General features: G+C 41.5%; 1 long non-coding RNA gene across 2 annotated transcripts; it reads right to left on the bottom strand.

Moving 5' to 3' along the window:
* LOC142046660 (uncharacterized) lies at nucleotides 1-24,740 on the bottom strand. 2 transcript variants are annotated; one of them, XR_012655666.1, is made up of 3 exons: nucleotides 24,655-24,740; nucleotides 495-865; nucleotides 1-27 (listed from the first exon to the last, which is right to left on the bottom strand). It is a non-coding gene; the product is annotated as an uncharacterized LOC142046660 (long non-coding RNA). The 2 variants fall into 2 exon arrangements; XR_012655667.1 differs by lacking the exons at nucleotides 1-27; nucleotides 495-865 and adding exons at nucleotides 5,026-5,080; nucleotides 5,753-5,882 and having other exon boundaries at nucleotides 24,655-24,739.
* Nucleotides 24,741-27,195: the final 2,455 nt, after the last annotated feature.

Here is a 27,195-nt window from a genome sequence, read left to right as displayed (position 1 = left end):
CTGCACTGGTGTAAGTCCTGTTTTAAACTGCTATCGTGCATCTTCATTAGCATGGTGTCAAGTATCAGAGAGGTAGTCGTGTTAGTCTGGATCTGTAAAAGCAGCAAAGAATCCTGTGGCACCTTATAGACTAACAGACGTTTTGGAGCATGAGCTATCGTGGGTGAAAACCCACTTCGTCAGATGCATGTAGTGGAAATTTCCAGGGGCAGGTATATATATGCAGGCAAGCTAGAGATAATGAGGTAAGTTCAATCAGGGAGGATGAGGCCCTGTTCTAGCAGTGTGAAAATCAAGGGAGGAGAAACTGGTTTTGTAGTTGGCAAGCCATTCACAATCTTTGTTTAATCCTGAGTTGATGGTGTCAAATTTGCAGATGAACTGAAGCTCAGCAGTTTCTCTTTGAAGTCTGGTCCTGAAGTTTTTTTGCTGCAGGATGGCCACCTTAAGGTTAGCTCATGCTCCAAAACGTCTGTTAGTCTATAAGGTGCCACAGGATTCTTTGCTGCTTCATTAGCATGTTGCACCAGTAATGTAATTTCCCTAGTGTAAAAGTTTCTAATGTAGGCAGGGCCCAACTTAAAGCCAGCATGTTCAAAGGTTGATGCCTACACTTGCCTTTGCTGCAGTTTCCCCTTCTGTAAAAATGGATATAAGAATTCTTACCTATTTACTGAATGTTTGTAAATGCACTTTGAAATCTCCAGATAAACAACGCTGTGGAAATGCAAAGTGTTATTATCAGGAAACAAGAATGATACAGATATAGTTCATAACAAATGGAGATATTGGATTAACTTGGCTCTTGCTTTTCTGTAATCCTCATTCAGGTCCATTTCACGTTCTGTCTCAGCATGATAACTCCCTAACGAATAAGAAAATAAAAATGGGTTTAATTAGTTTATTTCCATATGCACTTTACACAGTTACATTGTTAATGTTTGGCATTGTGTTGCATACAAATGATTAAATATGTTGGCAGGAAGGAACTGGCATACACACACACATACATTGCTTCTCCATATGGGCAAACTCTGTTACTGTCAGCCTTCTTTATCGGTGACATATAACTGACAACTTGGTTTGTATAATAAATATTGAATTGTGGAAGATACTGGAAAGAACTTGTCCATCCTTCTAGCTGGAATATGTACCAGTAAAAAAGTTTTCTTCTTTAGGTGGACCTTTGCCCTCAGGTTCTGATATGTCTATTCCCTGATAGAGCAGAGTTAGGCTTGATGATCCTGAAGACTTCTGTTGTTGAATGAGAGATCTTGGCCCAGCCACACTGCACTGATCTTCTGGCACAATGTTGGAGGATCTAGCCCAGGGGTTGGCAACCTCTGGCACGAGGCTTGGCAGGGTAAGCACCCTGGTGTGCCAGGCCAGTTTGCTTACCGGCCGCGTCAGCAGGTTTGGATGATCGTGGCTCCCACTGGCCAAGGTTTACTGCTCCAGGGCAATGGGGGCAGCGGGAAGCCACGGCCAGCACATCCCTCGGCCTGCGCCGCTTCCCGCCGCCCCCATTGGCCTGGAATGGTGAACCATGGCCAGTGGGAGCTGCGATCGGCTGAAGCTGCTGATGCGACAGGTAAACAAACTGGCTCGGCCTGCCAGGGTGCTTACTTCAGCGAGCTGCGTGCCAGAGGTTGCCGACCCCTGATCTAGCGAACAGTGAATTTCTCTTACTTCAATCTTACTTCTTTACCCAGATGTAGGGAACATAGGCAGGGGAAGAGGGCAAGGTCTGGGCATCCCTGTGCTCCCAATATCTCCAGCCCTTGAAACTGGTTGCCAGCCCCTACAGCCCCAGCTAGTAGCCACTGGCTCCAGGAGTGGTGGAGAGGGGGAATAAAGAGGTTTTAAATCCACCTTTGTCTCCCACCCATCCAGTCAGCTCTGAGCTCAGCTCAATTAAGTTCTGGAACAGCCTACCACTAGGAGAAGTGGGGACAGGAAATCTAACCGGTTTTAAGATCAAACTTCATATGTCCCTTATTAAAGGGATTATAAAACATAGTAGCCTGCGACAGCAGGAGACTAGGCTTGATGACCCAGGAGGTCCCTTCCAGACCTATGTTCAATGCATCTTAGAATCTGGCCCATTAATTTTAGTTGGAACTTCATTTTAAACTCTCCAAATGAAGGCAGATGAGGTACCCAAATAGTATTTGGCGTAGATTAGTCTAAATACAAAAACATGAAAATATTGACCTTATCGTTTAAGAAATATTTGTTAAAAACTGAACCCCCCAGATAAGATATTTTTTACACTTAAGCAATGATGTAGAAGAGTGCATCTCTTTTGTTTCAAACGAATCAAGCTATCACAGTAAAACAATTTATTATACACACACCTTGTTAGATTCCTAATTTGCTATCATCACATCCCATTTGATCAGTAGCACGTTGCCACTTGCTCATTCTCAGATTTCTCATACACAAGGACAGTTTCACCTTTTGGAGACCCCAGCTCTACACATGCCCTTTTGGAGACCCCAGCCACACACTAACGATGATAATAATGACATGAAACCACACAAAGCACATTGTGAGTAGGTTTTCCTCCCTCCCACTCCCCTCTGCCCCAGATTAAGGGTTATGCTCCACTATTCTATCATTCCAGTTTTCTTCTTAACCTGGTCTAAATCCCGCCTGGTCAGGCTAGACTCTCAGTTGGTACAAATTGGCCTAGCTCCACTGACTTCAATGATTCTGGCTTCTTCTATGGTGTTATTCTGACCTATGCTTGCTGAGAATTTGGCCTGTGATTTTTGTATAGAGATACCCTAGTATTAGTTTTCACTTTATATTATTTGCTTGTTTCCTAGCCCTGCATGCTCTTCATCAAAGTTTTGTCAGGTTGGTGAGCTGTCAGTTCCAGGTAGGTAAATTGATTAGGTCTGATCCCATAGCCCTACATTCTGAGCCATTCTCTATAGGCGCAGAAATGGCTTTTGCTGTCTGCAATATGCATAGTACACCCCTTATGGCAATACTTGTCTGGGGGCATAGCTACACTGCAGTTAACACCCACAGCTGACCTGCGTCAGCTGACTTGGGCTTACAGGGCTCAGGCTGTGGGCCTATACTATTGCAGTGTAGACATTTGGGTTTGGCTGGAGCCTGGGTTCTGGGACACCACAAGGAGGAAGGGTCCCAGAGCCTGGGCTCCAGCCCAAGCCCAAATGTCTACACTGCAATTGTATAACCCTGCAGCCCAAGCCCCACAATCCCAAGTCAGCTGACTGGTCAAGCCACAGGTGTTGTACTGAAGTGTAGACATGCCTAGGGTAATGGGGGTGTATGCCAATATCGCCACTGATGCCACTGGCCACGTAATTACTTTGAGTGGCCAGAATCAGACGAGACTAATCAATAATCAATGGATAATAATGGATATATTCTTAATAAAGTAATCCAGAGAAAAAGAACAAAAGGGTAATTCATCAAGTGATGGCCTGAGTTTGACACCCAGCTTGCAAACTTAAGTTATACAAAAGAAAGATGCGGCAAATCTAAAAGATAAGAAAAGGAGTTTTCATCAGTCTTGGCTATCAGGATTTATGTGATTGGAGTACAATAGTGAATTAGAGCTTTTTGCTTTGGGGGGTTATTGATCCAGTAGTGCTTGGTTGTTTCTGTATTCAAAAAAGGATTAATAATGTTGATATTCTTAGTTAAATATTTTTTCTTACACTAGTGATATTGTGCAATATAGGGGAAAACGCTTACTGTTTTCAGTCCATTTTTACATTATTTTAGACAATATACATCAGCTTACAAGGCAGGTGTTGAGGGAGGGGACTTGAACCCATTCTAGGCACCATTAAAAATTATACGAACCTGCCACTACTGCATGTTTTAGCTAACACTGATCAATGTGAACCCTAGGGGTAACCTAATGTTCCCTGTGACCAGCTAACATCTTAAAACACAACTTGCCCTGTCCACACAAGGGTTTTAAAATGCCTAATCTTAGTCTAGTCAGACATTCAGTGATTTCTTCCCTGTTACCATTAATACTGACAGATGAACAGCAAAGCTTTTGGACAAATATTGAGTTTTTGGCTCTGCCTTTCCACAGCAGCATTCAAAGATATCAAAATAGTCTTTTTAAAAGCATGCTCCTGAATTCCATATGATGGTATATTTGGGGTAATGAACTATCACAAGGAGGAAAGCCAGAATCTTAAAGCTTCATCTTGACAGCCAGGTGACAAAAGAACCTAATTTCAAACATGTTGTTTCGAAGGCTATGTCTACAATACAAAGTTAAGTCAACATAAGTTATATCGACGTACAGCCACCACTGCAATTAAACCACTGTTGCATGTCCACACTACACTCCTTGTGTTGGCGAGCACATCCACAGTAGCAGCCCTTGCATCGACATAGAGAGCAGTGAACCATGGGTAGCTATCCCACTGTGCAACTGGCCGCAGTGTGTTTTGGGAAGAGTTTGCAATGCCCCAAGGGGGCAAGTTCAGCGTTTTTCAATCCCATCATTCCATGAGCATTCTATTAGATTTCCAGATGCTTTTCAACTGCCTTGGTAAGTTGTGAGCCTGCCATTTCTGTCAGAAAGCATGGATCCTGCACTGCTCTTCAGTATTGGGCTGTGCATTGTGAACACAAGGCTATAAGAGGAGCTCAGTGGGGGTTGGGCTGGCTATTCGGCCAAGAGAGGCCTTGAAGGAGCATTTTAACAATGAGCCACAGTAATGTGTGTTGCTGTAGTGTGCTGAGCCTGGAATTGCTTGTTTGCACTGTGCTATACTGTATGTGCCCAACTGTAACAATGCACATGCACCTATTACTAATGTCTTGAATGTTAGCAGCAGTCACCATGTACTAGCGAATAACAAAGATAAACTCAGTTTCCATACTTAAGTTTTTATTCCACACCCAAGCAAACATAGCTTTGTAATGTTGAGGTAATCTTTATGCATGCAGGGGAGAGTATCTTTAAAGAGGGTGGAACAGGAAATTCACAAGCACATACACCAGCAAGGCTCTCACAGCCAGGTGTATGTGCGGCTGTCATGTTTAATCTCTCACGGGGTGGAGTGCTGTGGCCCTGGAAGATACATGGAATGGGAGGTTGAGTGTAGGGAGAGCCTTGTGATTCTCTCCCTTTGCCTACCTACTGTGATTTCTACCCATAGACTCCTCTCCCCACAGACCCAGGAGATCCAACACCTCCCACGTACTCCAGGTAGGAGCGCATTTGCTGCGTGGATTTGGCATGCTCTGCTGGGCAGTAGCTATGTGAGCTTTCCATACCGAGCAAACAGGAAAAGCAATTTCAAAACTTCCTGGTGCTTTAAAAGGGGAGGTATGTACCTGGCTGCGGGGCAGTGGAGTCCAAAATGGTGACCAGAGCACTCACAGTAGGCATTGTGGGATACCTCCAGGAGGCAACATAAGCAATGTTGTGTCTACACTGCCACTGTGTCGCTCTAACTTTGTCAGCCTAAGTTCTATGGCTCTCATTGAGATGGTTTTATTATGTCAGCATAGCAGGAGAGCACTGCAGTGTGTACACCTTGAATGTTTTGTCGATGAAAACTCCCTTATGGTGACAAAACTGTATAAATCTGAATACACATAATTGATCTTAAGTGTCTGATTCTGCACCACTGAATTAAATAGGAGACTTGGCATTGACTTCATTGGGAGACAAATCAAACCCATAACGTTGTGGGCTGCAGAAGCACATTTGCAAAGTTTTCTTTGTCTTCATCTTTACCCTGGTTTTTCATTGTCTCTCTTTGCTTCAGTGTTCTGCTTTCTCCCTCTCTCTTAGCTCCACAGGTCCAGATTGAGGGGCAGCTTGCAAAGCCTGCACACTAAGTATCTCCATTGCACTTGGCAGAGGACTAAAAAGAAAGTTATTTTTAAATGAGTGCTTCATTGTCTGGCTTTCATCCTTTTCATTGTTCTGTTAGAAAGCTTCACTCATACCAAATGGTTGCATTATTCTAAACAATACTTTCTTCAGTAGTGTCCTAGGTTCAACTGGCCACTTCCATGCAGAGAACTGGGGCCAAATCCTTTCCACTGGTGTAAATCAACATTGTCCCATTGCCTCCAATGAATCTATGCCAATTTATAATCACTGAGGATCTGTCCAGCCTGTGCTGTTTTAATTTCCTAGGCCTGGAGAAAGAGCACAGAATTTCTTGTTTGTTTCTCTTGATTGTATTTAGCTTTTGTCATAAATACCATGCTATAGACACCACAAAAATACTGGCATGGTTTCACACATCTGACTGACATATAAAATGTGCTCGGTGGCAGATGAGCACCCTGGAGGTGCACAGGTTTGTCATAATATAAAAAGTATCTTTGAGCTGATTAAATTACCTCTCTGTGCCATTGTTAATTTAGTGAAAAGGGAGCACAAAATACTATTTGAATTCAGTCTGTTAAAAAACAGCATTCAGAAATGTACCAGATTTGTTCCCGAATTGTTCAATGAGACGAAATAGAGCATAATGTGACATTATTTTGTTCATGTTTTAAAAGATATGTCTTGAGTCACTGAACCCGCCCAAAACATAAATCTTATCAGATCATACAAGTGCTGCTGAACAATTTTCAAGTAACTGAGAGGTAACTGATAGGTTGGGCTGCCTGGGAGAGAGATACCAGCCTCTCTTCCAGCTTTCTTTTGAAAGCTAGACAAGATGCCACCTTCTCCCTGGGGGCTGAAATATGTCCTGCTGACCTGAAGGAAGAACTGAATAGTGAGGAACTCAAGCTAAAAGCTTCCTCTAGGGGTTTTTTGTTTTGTTTTTAATTTCCTGTCTCTTCCTAAGGCAAGAACAAAAAGTGCTAAAAGCCTTCACAAAGAACTGTTCTCATGCTGTTCCTGGCCACAGATAGATGTTGAAGTGGTGAAAATTTCACAAAACATCTTTTTATCATGAGATTTCCACACAATTTTACAGACTCAGGGTTTGAATATTGCATAGGTGTCACTGAGGGCATAATCTGAATACAATGAGTTGTGCAGGCGTAGCTATTGACCCAATTTGGCACGCACAACCCTTGTTTCTGGTGATGATCCATGAGATGGAAGGAGTGCAGCTTGACTTGTTGACACATATACACAACTTTGACTTAGGCATTCCAAGGCTCAGCACTGCAATGCCTAATTTTTAGGCATCTAGAAAAATCACAGGAACAACAGTGGGATCCAAAAAGGCTGAGTTAAGTGTGACACATACCTCAAAGGAGAGCCCTATAACTCCCATATTTCTCATTTATATATAATTGTGTTATTGCATAAAAAAGCATGCCATGTGAGGTATCAGGGGAAAGGTTATGATCTGCTGAAAGTCATTGTTCTATCTAAACACGTATATCATTAGTGCACATGAAGTTATGAGATTGTGTGTATGGTTGTCACTAAAATATGCTGTAAGTTGTGGGATCAGCCAGATATTAGCTTTCCAGAGACAACAGCGAGGAAAAGTAACTAATGCCTGGGTGAGTGTCAAACAACCATCAACAGCTAGTGCCTAGCAAGGGAGTTACAATTCAATGACTCACTTGCACAAGACCACAGCAGGGTAATTGCTTAACCTTGCCTGGGGACTCAGCAATGCTTACCAGACATGCCTGGCCTTATGTTCTCCAAGCACATGGATTAAGGGTATAAAACAGAACACAGAGGACCCATGCTTGGCCTTTCTCCTGCCCTCACCTATGCTGAAAGCAACAAGGATACTCAGAAGACTGAAGACTCCAACAGAGGAAACTGGCCAAGATTTCAAGGGTGAAACCTTTGTACTATGAACTGCAATATCCAGTGGGATGAGAAAAACTGCTTAATGTAGATGTCGCCCAGTCTAATAGGGAGACTGAGATTTTAGACTGCATGCGTATATTTTATTTTATTTTGGTAACCACTGTGACTTTTTATCTATCACTTATAATCACTTAAAATCTATCTTTTGTACTCAGTAAACTTGTTTTACTGTTTATCTTTGCCAGTGAGTTTGACTAAAGTGCTTGGTAAATCTGCTGAGGTTTACAAAGGCTGGTGTATATCCATTTTCCATTGATAAAGTGGTGAACCAATTAATAAATTTGCATTAGTCAAGAATGGTATATTCTTGAGCAGTGCAAGATGGTATATTCATGAGGTACAAGGCTGGGAGCTGGGAGGATTTGGCTGGTGCCTTTCTCGGTGTGATGCATGAGTGGCTCTGGAAGCATTCATGCAATCTACCTGAGTAGATTGGGTTCCACGTGTGGTTGTGGTGAGTGATAACAGCACCTGGAGGGTTTGCTGCTTGTCACAAGCAAGGCATTGTGAGAGACAACTCAGGCTGGAGAGTTAAGGGGACACAGTAGTCCCACAGTCCCAGGCTGTACCCCGGGGATCTCATCACATTAAGCACCTAGGCTCCCGCACAATGAATGGAGAGAGAGAGAGAGACATAGAAAATGCAAGCCGCAAGCACACTACGAAGAAAGCCACCTAAACTAGCCAGTGGGAGATGCTGACAAGAGGGGTGTGCCCTAAACCTGTCCCCTCTCCTTGACATAGGCACCTAAGTCCAGGGTGCAGGGAAGCACTTATCTCTGCTTAGTTATCTTGAACAAGAATCATCTCCTGGAGTCAGGCGTCTTAGCCACCCAAGTAATTTCTTGTGAGAATGTATCTTGTGCCTCACTCCACAAAAAAACAAGGGTGGGAGTGATGGTGACCTTATAATGTTTAGCCCAATGATTAGAGCATTCACCTGAGATGTATAAGAACCAGGTTCAATTTCCTTCCTCTGCCTCAGGGGAAGAAAAAATCCATACAGGGGTCTCCCAACTCTCAAAAAAGTTCTCTGAGATATAGGATATACTGATGCAAGGCACCCTCAATCTCTCAGGCTGAAGCTGTTCTACTGTGGAAAAAGTGATTGGAGCAGGGGGACTGGACTTCCCACTTCCTGCTGCCCTAACCAGCTGGCTACAGAGTCATTCCCTCTCTCTTTGTGGCCCAGTGACTGTTCCACTATGGATAAATACTTACTAAATGTATATGCTAGGGAACAGAGTCTAGAGACATCATACTTGCATCATAGAAACATATGTACAGAGCCAACGCTATGTGCTTCGGAGATCCCAGACTCATACAAATAAAAATGGCTGCCAGCACTGTCATAAAAATGTCTACCTTTTGCCACCAATGTGAAATTTACATGAGGTCAAAGGGCAGAATTAAGGTTGTTTGGGTGTCCTGGACTGAGCATTTTACCACTTTCTGCTACTGTATTTGGGAGATGGAACTTTTACTTTGGTTTTCCAGCAATGAGGAGATTATGGCAATTAAGGGTCAAAGCAAAAACAAAGCAACTGAGAGAGAGCACCCAAAGTTTGAGTTATGGATTGTACGCTGCAAAGGCCTTCTTGGCACAGCTCCTGCTGTCTGTGTCTCTGCCACTCCTTTCTCACTGTTACTTTGGGGTCACCAAATGATCACAGGAAATGGCTTTTGTTAAAGCAGGGAGATTAATTCAGTTACACATTCCCTTAACATCCTGCTCCAAAACCTGGCCAGTTACATCAATGGCTAAAAATACAGGGCAAAGTCCTGCCCCTATTGACGTCAATAGGACTTTTGCCATTGACTGCACTAGGGTCAGGATTTGAGGATTCATAGAGTATGAACACCTCCTGAAAAGCATTACTTGCTTTCAGCTTCTGTTTAACTAGTGGTTTTCTGCTGTTGCTTCTTAAGGGCTTGGAGATTCATTTCCGCCCGCCATCCCCCATCTGAGGATCTCATAGCACTTTATAAATATCTGTTAATCCTCCAGCAGCACTCCCATTTGAAAGATGGGCAAACTGAGGCACCGAAGAGTTAAGTGAAGTGCCCAACAGCACATGGTAATGGGCAAACTATGAACACAAGCCAATAGCCAATTCTCTACGCAGTGCACTCAATCACATTAGTGTGATTTTTAGAGCACTCTAATATCTGTACTCCAACTGCACTGTATAGTCCTTCTTGGTTGAAACTAAAATGTACATCAGTTCACATTATGAAGAGCTGTTCTCATGGTGTTTGTAGCCATAGATAGATGCTGAAGTGGTGAAAACTAGTTTAACGCAGTACATTTCAGTTCATGCCAGCAAGGGCTACATGGGCAGTTAAGAGAGCAGCACATTCACACGCTCTGCAACTCACACCCCTCTAATGCACTTTAATGCACCATGTAGACAAGCCGCTGCTGCAGTTCCACACTTCTTCATTCTGCCTGCTTTTGGTGGTGCGGGAGAGCATAATGTTGCCACTCATTTCCTATTTTCCTGCAGGAGCCATGAAGAAAGCTCTGCTTAACAGACCAACCCAATCTTTGTAATGTATGAACCAAATGAACTGCAATTGATTTTTGTTTTTTTGTAAGAAGACCTTTCTGCAGGGGGAAGCTAGGAGTGAGGTTTGCAAAATGTTTGATTTTACAAGGATTTAGTAACTGCAAGCAAGCAAGCAAACCTACACCTGTGCATATTTGTATCCTAGAGTGCCATCACTTTTCGGAAATTCCCTGACCAGTAACAATAAAAAATTTGCTGTTTCCATGTTTTAGGCATCAAAGGCTTGATCCAAAGCTCTTTGAAGTCAGTTGGAGTCTTTCCATTCATGTTTTAACTGAGGACATAATTTCCTTCAGTAGTTTATAAAGATGGGGCTAAATTTTCAAAGCATTTTATGGAAGACACATGCCATGCTAAACAACCAAATAATGGGTGTATTATGCTTATATCTTCCATGAAACACATTGAAAACCAAAGGTGGGATTTTCAAGAGTGCTCAGCATTGTCCTAACTCTTGCCACTGAAGCCAGGGAGAGTTTCACCAATGACTTAAGGGGAGCCCATTTAGGCCAATGCTGAATGTTTCTGAGAATTCCAAAGTCTTTACTATATTTCAGTTTGAGAACAAATGCAGGTGCATTTTATTCTCACAACACATGCATAACAAACAGCTACTCATACGCTACAAATCTAATACAGGAGAGGTTACCACATGTGTAGATGTTCAACTGATTTGTTTAAGTATTAATATGACTCATTTAACAGGCTATTCTTTTATGTTGTTGGCAGGGTGGAGGCCCAAAATGTTTTTTTGTTGGTGCAGTGTTTGAAGAGCTCAGTACCACCCTACTCTCTGAAGCAAACTGGAAAATAAAGACCTCTTTACTTTCCTCAGACCGGAAAAAAGGCAATCCCTAGACTTTTCATTTGGGATCAAATCCTGTTGAGGCCATTCAGTACTTCAACACCTGACCCTCAGTTAGGTAGGGGAAATCTTAGAGTAGAACAGACTTGAGTTAATGGTTAAGTTAATAGATGAGAAAACAGAGAGAGAGCCCTCTCCCATTAACTTGGGCATAAAGGGAGGCTTCTCCTTATGTGTTTGGTTGTTTATTGCTTTGGAGCGGAGTTATTCCTGTACCCAAGGTATATAAATATAAGAAATAAAGCTGGGATTTTCAAGGGAATTAGGCACCAACCTCCCATTTACTTTCAAGTGGGCATCTAATTCCCTTAGGCCTCTTGGAAAATCCCAGCCTAAATGGTTTTGCTTATAACCTGTTGCCACAGAGCAGAATAGTTCTGTGCCTAAGGAACGCAGGCAAGCTGAAGTGGCACCACGTATTCAGGAAGATTATAGATACTGGATACCAGACTTCCATCCGAAGGACATGGAGGACTTGGGCTTTTTCTATGTTTAAAAAATCACTTTATTTGAATCTTTTGAATATCCATTTGAAATGTAATGTATTTAGCTATGTAGCTTTTTATCCTTTTGTTTTCTGTGTATGGAACCTTTAATTCTAAGCATTTTCCTGTCTTCAGAGATTGATGGCCATTTGTGTTCAGTTCAGTGTGGTCTATTAACTCATTATGGGTTGCTGTCAGGCAAAAAAAACTTCAGAAGTGACTAGTGATTTTGGGGGCCCCCAATTTTTGGGGTGTCCCAACTGAGATGCCTTAAAATGGCCAGCTTTTCAGAAAATGCTGGGAAGTTGGCCTCTGAAAATTAGGTCCATTTGAGATACCCAGAAATGGAGGAACTCAACATCAGGACCTCTTAATCCAAAATTAAAGTAATTTGGATTGTAGCTATCTTTTACATAGAAGCCCTTTTCTTTAACTATACAGATCACAACCCCAGCAACAAATCCTATTGTACGTTACATTTTGTTTACTTTCTTCTTTCCCTGTTTTTGTTTTTTTTATACTGGAAAATGCATTTTGGACGAAATTCTGCTGAGTGCCTTCAATACCCAAACTTCTCAGTGAAGCCTCGTTGCATGACAGGGCCCCTCTCTGCCTTATATGCAAACAGTGAGAGCAGGTGGGGGCTCACATGGGGGCATTTTCTGAGAGTTGTTGATCAAGCCGTGAACTTCATCTCATCCGTATTGCTATACCAGTCGGAAGGAGCATGACATTCTCCATGTATATTAAACTGGAAAATATGAGTTGTTGGCCTTAATTTTATACTCTAGCTTGGGAAGTCATGTAAATCTGATACAGAAGAAAAACCAAACAAACAAAAACAATCAACCTATAACTTTGAATCTGTGAGTGAGCTCTTTTGATGAGACCTGTCAGATGCTTGTTACACTGAAATAAATGCTCTTTGGCTGCTTTTTGCTCCTGATTAAAAAGAGAGTGAAAATATAAACTAATTCTTAAACAAATTTCAAACAGTGTCATCATTACAAATGGCTCTTTTCCAATTCAGTTCATCACTGCAGGCAAATTGGTCTCATTCATAAATTCTCCAATTGTCAAAACAACATAAACAATCGTTCATCAGAACACACTAAATCTTGGGTAGCAATCATAATACAAAGACAATGCACAGTTATATCCAGGACTGCCTATTTTGATAGGTTTGTGAGGCCAGCCATGATTGGTTATATGTTAATCTGTTGCTATGAGCAGCATGACATTTTTTGTACTGCAAACATTCAGAGTATTAATGGTCTTTGAGAAAGGTATTTGAATTTCTGAACTGCTTTCGTCAGTGCTTGTGGTTCTCCAAATGGAAAGAAATTAACCTCATAGCTTAAGCATCTTTTTTAACCTTCATTATTTGAAGTTGATGGTTAATGCAAGATCAGGCAGACCATTTGAAATATGTCAGTTCCTAAAGATGCAGGTTTTTACTTAGAACACTTGGGGGCCCTATCCCAGGCTAGTAAAATACACAATTGAAGGAGAGAAAGAAATCAGAGAATGATTCCAAACATGTCATGTAAGGAGATATATCTTACTTACATACATAAGTGAGCTAAAAGGGCTAAAGCAAGCTGTTCCTCAAACTTTTGAGCCTAAGTGAACAAACTCATTTTATATCTACTTGGAAAAATTCTGCCATTCATGCAGCATGTCTGTCAGGGAGGAGACGGGAATTAAGTCAGAGCACTGCCAGCATTTGGCTATGCATGTTAGGAGATTCAAATGTTTTATCTGAGAGCGAGATCACTCAAAGAGAGAATGGCTGTGAGTACAGAATCAAAATAGCATATGCTGGCTAATGTGCTTCACTTTGCTTTTTTTCAGATTTCTCCATTGGTTATAGCTAATTTCTAGAATTTAGACATTTCCCCCCATAGATGGCTGCAGAATGGCAGTGAAATTTAAGTTATAGATCTTCATTTTTCAAAGTGTCTAGATGTTTATAGGCCTGATTCAGTACTCTTTCACCAGTGAAGTCAATGGAGTTACACTGCTCTAACACCTGGGTAGGTGAGATAAATGTGAGAGGCCTTTTAATTTGCAGAAAGAGAGGTGGTGTCCTACAAAAGAAAAGACCCTGGCTTTTGCTTAAACTGATTAGAGGGAATGGAAGAGAGACGGATGTGGACTTCTTACCATTCTGATCAATGATGTTTTAGGACTTAGATTTTACCGGAGAATATCAACCTGTAGTTCTGCATCCAGTCATGCAGTCTGGATACTTCAGCTCAGATGAGTGTCATAATCATTAGATCAGAAACTAAAAAGAATTATTAGCAAATGTTGTGGTACTTGAAATGAACCTTGTTTGGTTAGACATCACTCCACCTGGCTTAAATTCTGTATTTCAAACTCATCATAATACTGAATGGAAGAGTTATCTAAAAATCACACTGGCACATGGAGAACACCACACAGGGCAAACTGCAATTAGCCACTGTAGCTGGCTGAACCTGATAGTAGTTTCCTCCAACCCTGAACTGACATGGTGCCCAAAGACTGGACCACTGAGGCCAGCATGCTCCCTTTATAACCAGCAAGAGGGTCATATTTAGTTACTCCGAAGGGTGGGTTTTGCAAGCTCTCACGGATCTAGATTAAATAGATTTTTTTTCCAAGTACCCAGAGTCAAAACATTTCCCTGCTATTTTCCACTGCATCGAAGAGCTGAGAAATTTATTTATGTATTTGTTGCAGACAGTAGATACTCTGACATCATAACTAGGCAGGCTGTTCAGTCAGGAAAATGAAATGCTGCCCACTGATTCAGCCAGCAGAGGGGTCCAGTTTTGTCCAGAAGGGATGGACTCTACCAATGCCATCATTCTAGGCAGCCCTTTTAACTTCATTTATCTACATTCCTCCTCCCAGATGCCTCTCTGCTGGCCAGAAAAATATGGGCCACGGAGTTTCTACCAAAATTATAATTATGGATCAGTTAGTAGTCTGACTTTCACAGCAAAAAACAGATATAACAAAGGGAAGAACAAGAGGAACACTGATTTTTTTTTTCCTGTTGACAAAATAACAGCTGATAGGAGTTATAGAAATGTGAGGTAATGATTAGAAAAACAGCAGACTGAATAAAATATTATGAGGTTAAACCAAATTCACATACAAGTATGCAGCGGCCATAGTTTTAAAAAATGAACATTGCATCATGTTGTTCCACTGCTGAATATGATTCTTCCTCTGGCAAATCCTTCTTTAAAGTTGTTTTCTTTGCTAAAATAACATGTTGTACATTCACACAGAGATGGCAAATGCATGTTCAAGTAGGTCTTGTGGCAATGGGAGTTCATTGCTGCTGTGCAATGCTTTTAATGAAGGCCCTTGTATCACTGATGCGATTGATGTTGTACACATGTGGAAAATATTTTCAGTTACTAGTACAGTATTTGTGAAAAGCAGCAGTATTACCTAATCTTGACAAAATCAAGAAAGAGAAAACTAATGTTTACCACATGCACTACCCTGAAAACTCAGATGAACTTTCTTTGCTTCTCTGCTTTTGCTTTGAAAACAGTGTGTATGCAAGTGATTTAAAATCATGGCTAACGCCCCTACTTTAAATTTATTAACATGGGCTGTCTGCATGAGAGCACCATTTTAGCCTTAAACTGAAATGCTCATAAAATCCAAACACAATACCAGAGATATTTAATTTTGGCTTTTACTGGGATATTCTTCCAGTGAATCCTGAGAACATCTGATAGGAGTTACCTTAAAAGTTTTGAGTTTAAAATAAAGATGGGACTGCAACCCTTCCACCCCCGATCACAACACAGTTGAACTTTGAGTAAGTTCAGATCTAGATCCAGACTTTGCAGCTGAGTCCCATCCCTAGTTTGAACATGTATAAGGATCAAAAAAGGCTATAGTTGTATACATAGTTTACAGGAAATAGTCAACCCAACATTCGTTGTAGCTCTTTTAGCCTTTAATTATTCCCAAGCATCCACCCAATTCTAAACTCCAATCCTTAACTTTTTATCGTGACTTTAGTGCTTAAAGCCTTACACAACCACTTTACCATGGTATAAACATGGCCCTGATTTGAATTCTAATCTCTTTACATCTGTTTTCTGCCTGTGTAACTCCATTGATTTCAGTGGAGTTATTGCTAAATTATGTTGGTGTAAGATCAGAATCAGACTTTACCATACAACCTAGAGAGACTTCGGGCCATACCTTCAGCTGATATAAATAAGTATAGCTTCATCAACATCAACGTGAGTGAGATTATAATGTGAATAGGCCCATGACATTTATACCATTATGAAGTGGTGTAGAACGGAGCATTAAGGCTTTAAGAGCTGCAGTCAAGAAAAAAAAATTAAAGATCTGAGTTTAGATTTCAGTAACTTCAAAGAAGCTATGCCAATTGATTTCAGTAGAGTTATGCCAAGTTACATCAGTTGAGAATCTAGCCCTTTAACTCTTATGCTATAGCATAAGCAGTCTATCAATTTGTCATTATTACTGCTAGGGTAAAAATTCAGCTGTGCAAAATTTTCATTTTAAGTACAGAGTTCCACAGCTAATTAAACAGGTATCTCCTAAACATACAGGGCTATTTCTTTCAAAAGCAAAAATATAATGTTAATAAATCTTTATAAAAGCATAACAGAAGAAAGTCTTTCTTTAATGCATTTCAAATGTGCATGCTATATTTTGCCTTCTAGTACAAAGGATTTTTATCTTGAGTAACGGTTTAACAGATTAACTAGTTATTCCTTTCACAATCTTGCACCTACAGTCTTCACAGTAGAAAACAAATTGGCATTTTTCTGTTCTTCTGTAAAATGCTATTCAAAAGGGGCCACACACTCATTTAAGTGCAGAGTTCATTTTCTGCATGGGCTGAGTGAAAAATCTCTCCAATGGAAAAAAAGCAGTAGGAATAAACTTTACGTCAAAGGAGAGTTCTTCTGGTCCCACATCCACAATGTTTATCCCAGTGGGATAGGATACAGTATGTGAAATTGCTATATTTTGCAATAATTATGAAAAAGAAATAGCATGTGGTATAAATAGAATGTATAACAAAGAACAGCAGTATATGTTAAAATAAACCACTGGTTATGTCAAAACTAATAACTTATTTACTGTGATAAAGTCAATGAGTTAACAGGTCAGATGAACCTAGTGGTTTTACTTGGCCATTTTTCTATTCTGTATTGTTTTGGGGGGAGGGAATTGTTTATTTTCCCCTCATCTTCCAGACTCGGGGTATATTTTTTCAGGATCATATTTTTATATAATCCTGGCATATTTTTATTTGTGACTTCTCTGCTTACACATTTCTGGTGTTTTTTAAAAAGGACATCATGATAATTCAGTATAAGTGTTGAATTTTTTTTATCCTTTTGCTTTGGAAGTGGGGAGTTATTAGATTTTATGCAATACATAGAACATTCAGAGCCATAGAAAATATCTGTCTTTTTCAGGAATGGAGGTAATTGTGCTTTGTGATAGTGCACATCCTTAAGATGCTATGTATCATTGCGTACTTTAAAAAGCAGTACTCTTTTCATTGATCTTTCCATTTCGTTTTTATTTAAAATGCAGATCTTTTTCCCCATTGAAATCTTAGCATTTTTATTTAGAAATGTATAGGGGAAAAGCCATTTCAGACATATTCAGCACCATAAATTACTTTTTGTGGTTGAAACAGTATTCGCTTATGTCATGGGTTGAACATCCTCCTTTATTAGAATGCTATTTATTGCCACCAGCTGCAGTGCTTAGCTAAGAAAGTTCTTGACACCAGCGATTGCTTTTCAGCACCAATGCTTCCGGCTGCTAACAGGGGCTTCTATTTCCAAATGTAGCCACCCCTCTTAAGCTCTTCCTTCTGGTATACAGATATCTCACGTTGTTACCAAGTGGAGTGGGTGGGGGATGGGTCTGAACCTACTAATGCTACATGATCTCTCTGGCTGTAAATCTCCCATGGCTTTGAGATTTCTTGCCAAGTATCACTGGCTTGAAAGCTGTCAAATGCGTTCAGGAAATTTACCCATCAGTAATGGATTTTTCAAAATTAAGATGTGAATTTGTGAGCAAAGGGCATTTCACATAGCTAGCCTCTGCTTTATCAAAAGAAACAGAGAGGTACTGTATATTATCAGTTTGGTAGACACTGGTCTCTATTTTATTACATTTTACAGCAGGGGAAACTAGACAAAGGTAATTACTCTTCTTCTGTTAAAGGCTATTATTACTCTTGCATGAACAGTTAGCACTGCTATTTTCTCTGCTGCCTCTATCTATGACATTAAGGAGAACTAAGCAGGAAAAGAATAAAAGTGGTAGTATCAGCACATTTCCTACTGGACAGTAAGTGCACCTTACCAGGTAAGTCTTCAAAGCAGTAGTATGTGTGCTGGGCCTACATGTACAAATCCTGTTATTTTGTTGATATAATTTGTGCATATATCTTCTTCACACTGGTTTGGAAGTGTACCCTTGTAAGACCGCTACACATAATTGGGCTCAAATAAGCAACAGTGGTAATCAGTGACAGGAGGAGACCTGAACTCTATTAACATGGAAATGCAATTTCTTTTCTCCCTTAGAAAAGAAATACCCAGTAGGTCAAAGATGAGGTCGTTTCTGCAGCATGGTGCTGGCAAGCTTGTAGCACAGATGCCTGAACCTGTGAACCCAGGACTTTGGTTTGAAGCAATGTCAGGCCCTCAGCTTTCATAAATACAAATTTCTCCCCTTGACTAACCACAAATACAAGCAAAACACTGATTTGGAACTGTTACTTTTAGAACAAGCTAAATGTTAGAGCAGCAGTGAACTCTTTGCCCTCCCAGCAAACTCAGGCAAAGAGGCCTCTGAACATGCTAGCAAGTTTTGACTCACTGACAGAGCTGATAAAACTAGATATCCCATTCAGAAATAGGCCTCTTCCTCAGAGTTTAGTTACACTCTTATCCTCAATGTGACTCTCACACGTGTGGTGGGTGCAAGGTGCTTTTGAAATTCTGCACTGTCCACCAGACTGAACACAGGGAGTCTATTGCTTATCCTCACACTGCAAATGACTTAAAGATGGCCTTGGGCAAGTCACTCGGGGATCTGGCCTTAGCCTCTCTGTATCTGTGTCTACGTATCTGTAAAATGGAGATAATACCTCCTACCTCACAGTGGATAGTGAGACTAAGCAAGTTAATACTAGCACAGCAATTTGAATGTGTTAAATATTATTATAATTATTTATTAGCTATTACAAGTTACCTTAAAAATAAAAAGGACTATATAAAAGCTAACATCTTCTCCTCACATATAATCTGATTGGGTCAGAGTATCTGACACTCTGGGCACTTTTGTGATATTTAGGTAGTGCACAGACAGAGATTCTGGCTGCAAATGGCCAACAGAGAAATCCTCTGATGGAAGGAGATTCCTTACTGGCATAAAGCCAATGGAGCCAGCTGCTGTGTCAGCCTCCACTACCACCGTCAGGGGAGCATGCTAGATGTGTGGGTCTGCTCTTCTATACTGATCCTACATTGACATAAGACCCCTTACTGGAAAAGTCTCATGCTGGGGCTGGGCTGGTGCAATTTAAAAGCATTATTATCTAATGGTGACCCTTCTCTGCACCAGTTGAACAAATGACTGCCAAAACTTAGCATAGGGGCCATTGCAGTCAGAGACAAATTAGAGCAGCCCTGTGCTTAGAGGTGATCTAGCCCACTCCTAGGGGAATTTTGTGAAACTGCGGTGAAGCAGAAAAATGCCCCCTCCCCCCGCAGATTCTCTTTGCTTTCTCGCAGAAAATGGTTTCTGTGAGGAAGCAAAGAGAAGCTGCACCAGTGCTCACTCACCCTTCCCTGGCAGCCAGGGGATAGGTAAATCACTGTGGGGGAGGAGGAGCTGGGGATGCCCCAGCCACCCAGGGACATTAGTCCCAGCTAGGCAGGGTGGGCGGTGGGGGAGGAGGAAAACCAAGACAGAGTTCTCCCTTCCCCTCCTTCTTCCTTTCCCTGCACAGAACAAGCAGGGATGGGTCAGCTCAACCACCAGAAACTTCCCCTGGCTTCAGGAAGCTCTGCACCATGAGGCAGGTGCTGAGTGGGGGTTCTGTGTGCAGTTGGTGAGGCTCAGCAGGGGCATTTGGGTGCAGGGGGGTGCAGATGCATAGGGGGTGGCCATGGGCAGCTCCCCATACAGTGACCTCTTCCCTCTGGGCACCCAGATCCTCCCCCCACTGAACCCCATCCACATCAGGAGCCCCATGCACCCAGAACCCCCCCACAAAACCTCCCAAACCCTCACCCCACCGAGCCTCCTCCCCTGCATCAGGACTCCCCCATACGCATACCCCCACCCCACTGATCCCCAACCAGCTTCACTCTGACCCTCTCATCCCACCAAGCCCTACTTCCTCAGCCCACCCCACTGAGCCCTAACCACCTGGACTCCTCTGCAGAGTCCCATTCCCCCTGCACCCAGAACCCTACACCGAGCCCCTGTGCATCCAGATTCCCCACCATACCCAGATCTCCCACTGAGCTGCCCACACCCAGATTGGCTGCACAGAACCCTGGTACTCTTGAAGGAATTCTGCACCAAAAAATTAAAAATTCTGCAAAGTTCTGCATATTTTATTTATCAAAATAATACAGAAACACAATAACAATATAATCACACCATTTTCAATTATTTTGGTAATTTATTTCAAAATTCTTGTCAGCAAATAATTGAAAATGGCCTGATTATGTTGTGTTATTTTGACAAATAAAATATGTGGAATTTTAAAATATTGTGTGCAGAATTTTTAATTTTTTAGTGCAGAATTCCCTCAGGAGTAACTAGCCCCTGGCCAGCCCCAGGGTCAAGGTAGGCACAAAGATGGTAGTGCAGTAGAGTTTAGTTGGTCCCAAAATCTAAAGCTGAAAATTCTTTTGCCATAAAAACCATTGAAAGATGCCAGAGAGATAAAAGGACATAAACTACATAAGCACTCATTTGTTCTGTGTTTGTACCGCACCTAGCACACTGAAATCCTGGGCTCTGACTAGGACTCCTAGGTGCTGTGGTAATATAAATAATAATTAAACAAGTTTAATTCGTTCCTTTTCATTGCCCATTTGCATGAACTTGTGACAAAATAAGAAAGGGTCAGATTTTGACTCCCTGATAGTCAATCCAGAGTAACTCTGCTGACTTTAATTTTTACTAGTGAGAAGAACAGAAAGCTGCCGCTATAGGCAAGCTGCCCTCTAGGAAGTTCAGCAATCCAGCAGTATAAATCTTCCTCGCCCCTGCAGGAATGTGAAAGATATGGGCACCGTGTAACCAACTATTTCAGAACTATCTTTCTAGCACAGCTGCTCACCCCACAGACGTACTTTCCACACAAATGCATGATGGGTCCTCTTCTGTGCCTAAGGATACTGTTCACTTCCCCACAGAAAGTTCCCCATGGTGAGAGTGAATGAGTGAGCCATCCCAACCGGGAGGGGGCTAAGGTATGTGCCCATCTGGGCCTTTATACCATTTGCATGCCTGGAAAGGTGAAAGAGCGGTGGGGAGAGTCGTTTGAACATCTGTGTACATCCTTGCTTACTTTGCTGCCTTTATTTATAGTTGTTGTGTGGTAGTAAGACCAAGAGGATGCTACTCCCTCCTCTTAGGTTGCCCTGTTGCAGGTTCCAAGGAATATTTGCTACCCTTGGCCTAACCCAATCCACTCATCAATACTGACCATAATTAAGCCCCATACGTTTCCCTGAATTGCCCTACACATATCTAGGGTTTCTTCTTATTTTCACTGCTCTATTTTTTCTCACTTTAAAATTCCCAATTGACTTTAATTAAGCTGCCAGGGAAACCTGATAAGCTTTAAAAAGCCAGACAAGGTTAGTCAGTTCTCCTGGCTCTCTCTAAAATATTTACTTGAGAAATTACTCCTATTTTTCAGCCTAAGTGAATAAACACTTTCAAATAAAAATCACATTCAAGTGCAGTGACTCTCTAGTGCTATGCCAACATTTTTTTTTTTTTTGCATTAGATCAGCAGAACAAAAGAAATGGCTAGATGGCATCTGCAGGTATGATTCAACTAAAATATGTTCTCTCAAGAAAAGCTTTTCTTAGAAGCACAAACATTTAGTCTTGAGTGGCTACAGAAGTTAAACATGTCATTAAAAGTTGTAGCAAGTAGAACAGTAAAGTCAAAATGGGTTTAATACAGTATACTTACAATTTTAACTTACACCTTTCCCATTCCCAGACGTCTTTTGAGCTACTTAAATAGTGAAGACAACATTCATAAAACATTTTATAATCCAGCCATTAAATGTCCTTTTTATACAGGGTTTTTTTTGGGGGGGGGGGGGTCCAAAATTATTTACATCTTTCTTTTGTCACTTAATGTTACTTTGGCTTATAAAAATACTGCCTTAGTATTCCATCATTTTAGGCTACAATTGCATCTTTCATTGCAATTGCCCCATGTAATGTCTCTATGGCATCACATACTACGCAGCACCAATACAGTATTTCAGTAAAGCAGAGCAAACAGAATATGAGATTGTGTCTTTTAAGCCATTAGCTGCAAGGAGTCATGCAGTAAGGGGATTCCTAGGTGGAATTGTGGCTCACTCAACCAAAATTCCTTAGGGACTTTGAAGGAAAGTATGCTAGAAAGGGATGAAAGGGTGTTGCACATACTCAACTCTGTTGGGGTGCAGATGTTCATGCTTCTACCATTACTCCTTTTCATGCCCTTTTCAGAGGCCAGTGCCATTTGTAATCCAAACCAAGTGCTGACCAACGTACAGGGAAGACTTCGTCCATCCCCGTCCCCGTGTGCATGCACTAGATCACTCACAATCTGATCTTCAGAAATGGCATCCTTAACATCTATAACAGACACCTAGCAATTAACTAATTGCATATATTCAACACAGAGCAATGGGAGATTTAGCTATCCTGCACAGTAGGCCATGTTAGGAGGGGGGTGTTGCCAAAAGCAGAAAGCTAGGGTGCCTGAAGCAATGATTCATATTCGTATTTAGGAACTTAATTGGGCAGCCTCATTTTCAAACAAGCACATCCAGATGTCCCAGTGTGTCATTGACGAGGCACCCAGAATCAACACTGGCCTCCATTTAAGTGCAGTTGTAGGCAGCACAAAAGATGAGGCGCTTCTGTGATTTTAAAGCCACAGACCACAATTTTCAGAAGTGACGAGTGACCTTGGGTGCCTCAATTTTTGGTTATTCAACTTGGAACACCTTAAAGAGGCTGGACTTTTAGAAAGAACTGAGCACTTTATTTATCTTATCAGTACTGAGCACTATCTGAGCACTTTATTTATCTGAAAGACAAAAGAAACTGAGTTAAGTAAGTTCCTGCTTGAGACATCTATCTTTGGAATCCCAAAAAGGATTCATCAAGTCTGTTCAGTTGTTTTCTGACAACTGGGAATCCAACAGTGTGAATGAGGCAGAGCAGTGAAGATTAGAAGTACTACATTTGAACCTCCAATCTCTTCTTCAGTCAAAATATTCTTCCACACTATGGAATCCAGAACCAAGCTTCCTGAGAACCTGAGACACATGCCTACCTAGTCGATCTGGTTAATCATCTGAATCAGAGACCAGGCAGCTTTGAAAGAAAATCATCCTGGGAAGCTTATTATGCCCAATTTGAAAAAACAAGTCAAATGAACCATTCGATTGATGACCAAAATGCACAATTTGTTGTTGCTATTATAAAAGGCCCTGCATTTACTGTGCTATACAGTTTGTCAGAAAACAGTTGTCAAGCCTTAATCTCTGCATTAGCCAGTCATTTTGGAATTGGGGACCAAAGTGCCAGAGGGCAGTTCAAGCATTGCATTTAGACAAGTGATAAACTTGCTGGAGACCTGGGGAAAGTAGCATATCAAATATATCCTGTTGTCACCAAGGAGTTACATGACGTCTTTATCAAAGACATATTTAGAGATGTTTTACTTTTATACAATGGGCAATTGATGAGAAAACAAAAATCATCCCTTCCATCCAATAGTAAGTTAGAACAGGGTTTTGGAACTGTAAGCTTTCTCTCTTGTAACTCTTCAACACAAAAAATTAACTGCAGGACCAAAATGGTCTGAAAGAAATCAGAAAACGAAGTCAGACTAATACAAAGAATGGCAAGTCACTGCTATTTGGGAAAAGTTACCTTATTACAGATGTTAGTAGCCAGAAATCAACAAATTTGCTTTCATCAGAACTCATATTATTTTTTAATTTAAGCATTGACATTACAGTGAAGAAAGCCAGAAAAGAGAAGCGTTCCAGGTCTGGAAGTGAAAGAATACATTATCTTCAGAGAGATATGGGGCCTCGTCCAAAGCCCATTGACGTTATTGGGAATCTTTCTATTGTCTTCCGTGGGTTTGGATCATACACATGGTTAACTTGTAATGAAGGCAGAAAACTTCAAGTTTGAGGGGCTTCATTTAATTCTTGTAATTGCAGCCCCTTCCTACATAGTTAAAATTGGTTAAATCCAGTATGAAGGAGAAAGTCTAACTGTAGACTTGAAAATACAAAGTATACATGACAAGGCTACCGTGCGGACGACTTCAAATGTCATCCTGCTTTGAGCAGATGTGTTAAAGGCAGCACATTTATTGGTCATTATGCTCAATGCAAGTAGTGAAGAGGTTCCACTTGACTTTTGCATACAGAGCTTTACTATTATTAATATTACTGTTACTATATTATGATTAGTCTCAGTGTAGGGGGATATGTGAAGTCATAAGGTTCCTTTGTATGGTGTTAAAGGTGCATGTTCAAAACTCGAGGACTGTCTGGAACAAACAAGTGTATGGTTGCCTTAATTTGCATTTAAGCAGTGAACACTCACCAAAAAGGAAAGGAAAACAGTGGAAGCTCACGGGTGGAATAAACAGCAGGGAACATCTTTCCACACAGACTCTTGTCTTCTACTGGAAATGTTTTTCAAGAAGGGGAATGAAACTATAAAAAGAAGGGGCAAACACACCAGGAGACCGCCCCCCTCCTTTGGGGGAGGAGTCCTGACCTGAAGAGTTTGGTCAGTAACCTGCATGTGGTGAGAAAGTTTGCTTGAATCTAGTATAGTTTGTTAAATTAGGCACTAGTAAGCTTTTTATCTGTATTTTTCTTGTAACTATTTCTGACTTTTATGGCTCATTACTAATACACATTAAAATCTATCTCTTTGTAATTAATAAACTTGTTTTATCTAATATGGTGTGGTTAAGCTGAAGTGTCTGGGTAACTCCATTTAAGGTAATGAGCTGGCATATTATTCCCTTAAAGGAATAATGGACTTAATATATTTGTACTGTCCAGAAGAGGGTTGAGCAGTACAGGACATATATTTCTAGGAAAAATCCAGGACTAGGCGTGTGTTGAGGTCACCTGCAGTATAAGCCAGGCTGGCGAAAGCCAGGGTGTAACTGGCAGGCTGCAATAACATACGAACACTCAGGGTGTGGCTTGCATGGTGGAAGGCTGTTTGTGAGCAACCCAGACAGGAGCCACTTGAGCAAGGCATTACAAGGCACCCAAGGTTGCAGGGCAGGGATGACACAGCCCCCCCCAGTAGTCTAGATTATACCCCAGTATGTCACAATGACCTATTGAGGTCCCTTCCAGTCCTACATTTCTATGATTTCTCTTGTTATGTTCTGACAATGCTACTTAACGGGATGGAATAACTCACAGAGAAAAGCAATAAATGTAACAGCATTTAAACTTTACTGAGTAATATCTAGAGACCTCAGAATATGAGCCCTTGAGTTCTAAACTGAGAACAGTATCAGACCACCATTTGACTTGGGGCTTATTTAATTCTACCTATTTTGATAATCAAACAACATTAACCACATATGTGAAAAATGATTTCAGAAAATGAATATACTGTGTGAATGTCATGGAGTAGTGGATTTTTGGACTTGACTTTCTGCTTGCTAATGCCTGTCTGGTAGATGTAGCACATAAGGTGATATAAATATAATGTGAAGAAATACTTGTGGCAAATATTTAAGACCAGATTCTTATTTACACTGAGGCATTTAAGACCACTCTGGCAATGTAAAGGGCCCTTAATGTACATGAGAATCAGGCCTGTAATGTTCTGTCCGTTCATACAATTGGTGGTTGTAAGTAGTCACTGCATAACCATGGCCCCAAAGAAGAAGGCAATTCTATTAATTGGGGGAGGGGGGCTCTATGGGGTTGGTTAAAGGGTTCCCAAATCCCAAACCCCATGCCTGAGAAAACACCACTTGTTTCTCTCCCAAGCCCTTGAGGAAGCAGCAGGGATGGAAGGGAACCAAGAACAAATACTGCACTCAACAATCAAACACTATTTTTCTGAGCAGAAACAAACCATCTGGTAGTATCAGAGACAATTCAGGGGGTGGCAGGATGCATATGTGGTCACATGTACACAAACACACACAGCAATAGTACAAATTACCCAGTCCCCAATGCCTAAATGATCTGTAAACCAACTAGGAGTCAAAACAGCTCACAAGCCCAGTTTCTCAGATCCAATCAGGGTACCTTCCATCCCTCATGCTGGTCACTCATGCTTGGGCACATGATAATCTCTGAGTTCTGGGTCCTGGGCTGTGCAGCACTGACTGGCAGGTTACTATGCGGCTCAGGATTCTTACACTGGATCTAGGCCATGGCCCAGCTTGCTCCCCAGGCCAATCCTCCAGCTCCTACCCTAAATCCAGGCTGTCTGAGCCTGGTCTCTATTGCAACAGCAGTAACAAACAGCCATAGGCTCCTCAGCATGTGCTCTCTTTAGCTCCGCTTTGTACCAGCTGACTGGCCCAGAGCCAATTAGATGCCCTTCTTCCAATCCCCTGCCCTTGTTCTAGGGTGACATTCTGCTGTTCAATGTGGAGGCTGGCTGGCAGCAGGAAGTGGGAATGGAATATTTCCTCCCAGTCCTCCAGGTTCAGTGCCCCTTTCTGTCAACTCCTTCATCACTCTGTATTCCAACTGCCAAGGGAAAGAGCTTGGAGGGAGGCTGCTCCTCATGGGAAAACCTGTCCTGCAAGGTGCTGAGTTGTAAGCACCCCTACCTTTCATTGGCTTGACTCCATCTTAGGCCCTTGTATCAAGACCCAGCCCTAGCATTAGGGTTGCACTTTGAAGGGTCAAGTTCAAAGACTGCTGAACCAACTTAATACCTGGTGAAACTTCAAGGTTCAAAAACAGCAGGTGGGAACCTGGTTTCAAGAATTCTGCTGGACTCACACAGAGATTGCTCCCCACAGAAAAAGAAAGCTATTAAAAAGGATGAGTGAGCCTATTGCCAATAAGCACCGGCAGACTGTGTGATAAACGAGAAGGAATGTTTAACATTTCAGCTGAGCTCACTAGAGAAAAGAGTACTACATCC

This window comes from Chelonoidis abingdonii, chromosome 4 (assembly GCF_003597395.2).
Source record: "Chelonoidis abingdonii isolate Lonesome George chromosome 4, CheloAbing_2.0, whole genome shotgun sequence".
In the NCBI taxonomy this organism is placed as follows: Eukaryota; Metazoa; Chordata; order Testudines; family Testudinidae; genus Chelonoidis; species Chelonoidis abingdonii.
Note: the sequence above shows the minus strand (reverse complement) of the source record. Positions and strands in the feature narration are given on the sequence as shown.